General features: G+C 29.7%; 1 pseudogene; it reads right to left on the bottom strand.

Annotated features, from left to right (window-relative positions):
• The window catches only part of LOC149577626 (uncharacterized), a 298,319-nt pseudogene that overhangs the window by 81,072 nt on the left and 210,993 nt on the right, over positions 1-6,254 (bottom strand).

Genomic DNA, 6,254 nt, shown 5'->3' with positions numbered 1-6,254 from the left:
AAAGCTTTGTAATTTCTTGTCTTTTGAGATTTTTGATAAGTGGCGTTAATATGAATGCTAGTACGAGTTTTACACTTCAGCCTGTGTTTAAAAACTTTTTAAAAACTCTGTTATTGTCACGCTATGGTTTATATTTGTCCTAATACAGTTCAGTTTTCTGTGAATTAGTTGTGACTTGTTCTGTTCTGTTTTGTGTCTCTTTATGTAAGCATCATCCTTCACTCAAGTTTAAAATGTGGTCAGCAAAATGATATTTGTGAGAACAGGGTTATCATTCGGTTATGTGTAGTCAGTTTCTGATATTGGCAAGTCATCTTCAAGACACTAAAATTTATGGGTTGCAGTGTGTCTAGTTTAGTTCAATGTTATGTTTTGGTAACAACTAAGGATTATGAGGTTATTGAAATTTGAAGCAGACTATTTATTATTTATCAAAAAGAACATTTATATTAAATCAGTTGACAACAGTTTTGAAAAGTTTTTTTCAGTTGATACATCAGTTTCAAGTTTACTATTCAGTTTTGAGAAAACAAAATATTGTATTTTTTTATGCTTTGAAGGTTAGAGTGACAGAGATCACATTTCATTGATCAGAAAGAAGTCTTCTACTGATATCGCAGTCATCCTTCTCAATTGTGAATCTGAGTTTTTGAAGCAATATTTTCAGAAACACTTTGTATGAGTTTCTTTGTGAGGAACAATATAAATACTTCACTCTGATTTGTTCCAGATTGTACAGAGTTAGTGTGGATAAAGAATAATCAGATTCTAATAATGAATATTTGTAAGCAATACTAAAAAACAGATTGTATGATATGATAGTCTGCAAAGTGAAATGTTATATAGTGAAACAGAGCAATTCTGTGTAATTGATTCCTTCATATACGAGGCATTGTAAGTCCAGTAAGAATTGGTAAAATGCCAGTAAGGCACACTTCCCCAGTGAGGCACTCGTGTATGTCAATGAGACTTCATAATTAAGCCAATGAGGCAATTCAAGTGGTTTTGTTTACTGGAAGGGTTTTCCACTCATAATAAAACTGTGTCAAATTCTATTATGTGTTTCTCTCATATTATTATGTCTTCTATCTTTGGTTATGCTTACAATTTTATAAAGGGAGATCAATTTTAAGTGATTGTTAAGTTTAATCTGAAAGGAATGAGAAGTCTAAAGCCAGTAAATTTAGTAGCCTAGCAGGGGCATTAAGCCTGTAAGCCTGCTTGCCCAGTGGGAGCTTAAACGCAATGGCCAGGGAAACAGTTCTGCATCTTTACTTGCATTCAAATATAATAGAAGTTTAAAAAACACTTCGCGTTGTACAGGTTTTATTCTCCTTCAGAATATCGAATTTACAAAGTCCTGTATCCAAAGACACATACAGCGTGAAAATAGAGTTGCATAGAGCATTGAAGGTAATATATTGTAGAACTTGTATTGCTAATTGATGAACTGCTGCTACGTTTGCACAAGATGAAACTACAATTGTGATCAACAAAGTCATGAGAAGATGTCATAGATGCAGATTAAATAGTAGCCACTTTGTAGTGCATTACTTAGATCTATTATTTTATTTTACATGATACTTTTATAAAGGTCAATTTCATTTTTGTCCATGTAAACACGATGTGGTTTTAGTCCTCCATCCTTCAAACTCATGTTGCAAATCAGCTAATGTTATTATGTGATTGAAGGTATCTAGTGTAATATAAATTACTTTGCTCATTTCGTCATCTATTACTTTGCTTAATACTTTTAGAAAGGTCAATTACATTTTTGTCCACATAAACACAATAAGATTTTAGTTCTTCATCCTTTAAACTCGTAATGTGATTCCACTCATATTATTATGCTATGAAGATAGCTAGTTCCATTTAAATCACTATGTTCACTTCATCTCTTAAGTTTATTAGACCTCATTATGCATATGTACCTTTATCCACATGCCTCCTATTTTTTGTATTCCACTATCTTATCTAAGCATAAAAACATAGCTTCTCTGTGATTATATTATAATGTTCACAATAGAATATTTAGAATAAATATGAGTACTATATTCATTTTCTTCTACTGTTTAGAACAGATTGCTTGTACTTTTTTGTTTTGCTGATTCTTAGAGCTTATACTAGAAGATTTAGATATTAGTAATAGGAGCGACTTGAATGAATGTGATGACCATAATTGATTCGTACTGATATAATGCTCATGTTGGTCAAATTTGAATGATCACTGTATTACAATTATATTGCTCATGTTGGTCAAATTTGAAAGATCACTGTATTACAATTATATTGCATTAGCCATTTAACCCTTATAATTAACATTACTAGAGTTCCAGAAGGAAAATAACAAGTCAAGGAGAATTGTCAATGAAATTTTCATTAGTGAAGGAGATTTGTCCTACTTTGATTTCGTAACTATGTTACGAATTTGGGTGGAGATGATGCGGGTCCAAGGTGTGGGGAAGCATGTTTTTTTGGGAAGGTTGAGTACATTTTTATAAATATTTGTAAATTATATATATGCAAGAAATATACAGAATTAAATCATTTGATAGCATGATGTTTCATTATTGATTAAGATAAATATTAAATGTCATTTGATAGTTTACAAATATTCAAAGAAACCATATCACATGTTCACAATTCCAATGAAAATAAAAAAATCATTACAATTAAAAAATCAAAATGTAAAAAATAAAATGTCCAAACTTATTTTATTTCTCCTCAAACGAATTTGACCAACCCAATTTGACTTATAGGAAGGCCTCAAGAAAGAAGCCTCTTTCATTTAATTCAATTTGGATATCCTATATTTGAATAAATTAAAAAAAATTAAAATACTAAAGTCAATCACACAATAATCACAATCACATACCAACTTCTTAAATTATTAAGAATAGATTAAAACTTTATGAAAAAATATATTCTTCACAATCATATACTAACTTCTTCAATTATTAAAAATAGATTAAAACTTTATGAAAAAATATATTCTTAAACATATATTCTTGGTAGAATAATATTCATACAATATAATATGATAATTTTTGGTGCAACTAGATATAATAAATTACTCTCATGAATAAGAAAAGCAAACAAGTGACACAATCAAAGTTCTTGTCTAATTTGTGGGGACAAAGAACATGATCGAGAATTCTAGATAAACGAAATTGTTATTTGTCAAATGTCAACATGTCTATTAGATCTAGTGTATTTTACTTGTAGTGGTAGTCTTTCCAAGCAAATTCTACAAGCGAAATGGTCAAAGTTCTTGTCTAATTTGTGAGGACAAAGAACATGATCCAGAATTTTAGATAACTAAAATTGTTATTTGTCAAATGTCAGCATATATATTATATCTCTAATGTATTTTACTTTTAGTGGTAGTCTTTCCAAGCAAATTTTATGGTTGGAAGTTGGAATTTAGGAGACTTCAAATAAGGTGATGTAGATGATATATAGAAATAATAAAATATGAACTTTATCAAAGCATAGATATAACATAGGATTTGAGATATTTCATTGATGAAGAGACACCATGTCATAAGTAGATACTAATCTAATTTGATAATCTTGAGTTAAAACAATCATTATTTGATCATATTTTTAAGTAACATTGTACTTCACATTACTTTTCTAAAATAGGTATTAGTATTAATGTGATTTACCAACTCTAGCTTTTACTATTTAAATTAAGCATATTTGTGCATAATTGATTGCATTTTTCTAATTAACTTAAATTAAAATTGAAATATAATATTCTTATTTAAAATATGATATTAAATATATTATGTCAAATTATATTTAGATTATTATAATAATACTTTCAAATAGAGATAAATATTATAAAAAATCTTATGAAAATAGAGATAAATATTATTTAAAATCTTATAGTTTCATATTGATTAAATTTGATATATTAAAAATTTTGTAATTAAAAAATAGTATATTAATATATATTTGTAAAAATTGTAATGCCTAATTCATAACAAAACAATTTGGAAACCTAAAATAATAAAGGTTGTTATTACATCATAATTTCTCTTCGCCTTCTTAGTGTGTATCTATTGTATGTATGTGTCTTTGTCCAACTTTCATAGGGGTTCATATAGCCTAGTATGGAAGCCTACTTGGATTCTTGGAAGAGTAGTTATTCCAGCCAAACATTAACTTTGGCAATGGCCAAAACAAGGTTATATTAATTTGTCTCATCATGATTGGCAGTGACACGTTATTGACTAAACATGTTATTTGGTGGGAATCCAATAATTGTTTATTACTAAAAATAATTATTATCATTTTACCCTATATAGTTATGTAGATTCAACATATATTATAACTTTAACTATATAAGCGTCATTTCTTGTGGGTAGGTGGTGTTGTCCAAATTTATGTACTTGAGTCATTCCTGATAACACATTTTCCATACATGCAGTCTAGTCCATAACTATTGGGTTCATGAAAGACTAGTTAAAGAATGTTCATGAAATTTACATTTCATGGCCTATAGTTGAAATTCTCACTAAGAATTTTTTTGGCCATTTTCTAAATATGATTTCTAGCCTATTGTTGCAAACTTCACTAAGCTATTCTGCGACTTTAAAAGTTTGTTGTTACTTTTGCAAGGGATACTACTTTTTTCTATTTTTTTCTTCAAGATCAATTTTTTAAATGGTATATAAAATAACATAAATGTATCTTCAGGCTAAATAAGATGGATTTGTAGTTGAAGGTGCAAGCTTGCATAAGTGCATGATTCCACATTGACTAGATTTTAATATAGTTGAGGTAGGGTCCTCTTTAGTTTCTTTAAGGTAATACATCATATATTTTTCCTAGTAGATAATGATATTCCACCTTTTTTAGTGATTTCAGGCAACAATAGTATTGGTAAGCAAATTGTTCTTTATGATCTTATCTCTTGAATGCCCAAAATATGAACAATATCTGATTACAACAGTTGAAAAGTTACTTCTAAGAAGGTTGACTTTTCTTTGAATTAATAGGTATAGCTCCCTATTGCAAATTTGTAATGAATCATGTTTTTTTCCTAAAACTTATATGGGATATGTTCTTAACCCAAGAACAGGAGAGGCAAAACCAAGCCAGGCCTAAATAGGATCTAACTTAGGCAAGAAGTGGTTTCTAAAGGATTGATTGAGTTTATGAACCCACACATCTTATGAACTGACAAAGCTTAATGATTCAATATGGCATAATAACTAACACTAAACTAAATCAATGAGAAACTAAACTATAAAGAAGGAAGGATTAACTAGAAGGAAAATGTCAAATGGATCTCTCTTTGAACCTATAATGAAAATGCTTATCACATTTAGTTCACTGCCTCAAAACAGGGGAATGAAACTCTGTTCGTTCCTTGCTTCAATTTAGATAAAAGAGAAAACATACAATTAATAACAAACAAAAATGGAGTAGAAAATAATTGATACAAAATACCATGCAACTGACTCTGCAACATCAAGTATTTCACACCAAAAATTCGCCGACCTTTAATTAATCTTTCAATTTCATACATATAGGATTTTGAGATGAACATTACAATAGAAGCTTAAATGGTTCATCTCCTCAAAAGAATGACAAAAGGAAAGAAACCAATTTGTTGTAATACAATGATTACATCAAAAAATGAAAGAGGCATAATATGAATCACTTCACCTTCGTTCCCTTTTCTGCTTTTTCCTGATAGGCCCTAGCAGCAACAATGATTGGAATTAGCTATTTATGCCTAAGCACATGTACATTGGTCTATCTTAAGAGCCGTTTAGAATACTCTTGGGCCAAGTCCTTCATAACATTCAATCGATCTTGCAACTCCTCCGTGGCCATGTGTACACATTTGTTGAGTTTCTGAAGTTCTGAAACTCTGTCTTGATGACAAGAGGATAAATCTGTCAGACTATCTATGAATTTGGAAAAATTCTCCTACATAACGGTTATTCCAATAATTCCCTTTCCTTGCCCACTAGTCTACAAATCTGTATGCAATCCCTTCAAGAGTTCATAATCTCTGTCTTGATCTTTCTTTAGTTTTTCTTCAATCTCTTTAAGACCCTTCTTTGCTGACAAGATCATTTCTAACTTAAATTGCACACTCTACAACCATTCATATAGAGGCTCACCCCCTTTAGGTAAAATCTTCTCTTCTATAGCCTCTTTTGCTTTCATTTGGATAATCATTTTCAAAAGAGAGACACAATCTATTAGAGTAATTATTTGTTTTCACTTATTAC

The sequence above is a fragment of the Cupressus sempervirens genome, chromosome 1 (genome assembly GCF_028749045.1).
Source record: "Cupressus sempervirens isolate cs-2001-9-10 chromosome 1, ASM2874904v1, whole genome shotgun sequence".
Taxonomy (NCBI): Eukaryota; Viridiplantae; Streptophyta; class Pinopsida; order Cupressales; family Cupressaceae; genus Cupressus; species Cupressus sempervirens.
Note: the sequence above shows the minus strand (reverse complement) of the source record. Positions and strands in the feature narration are given on the sequence as shown.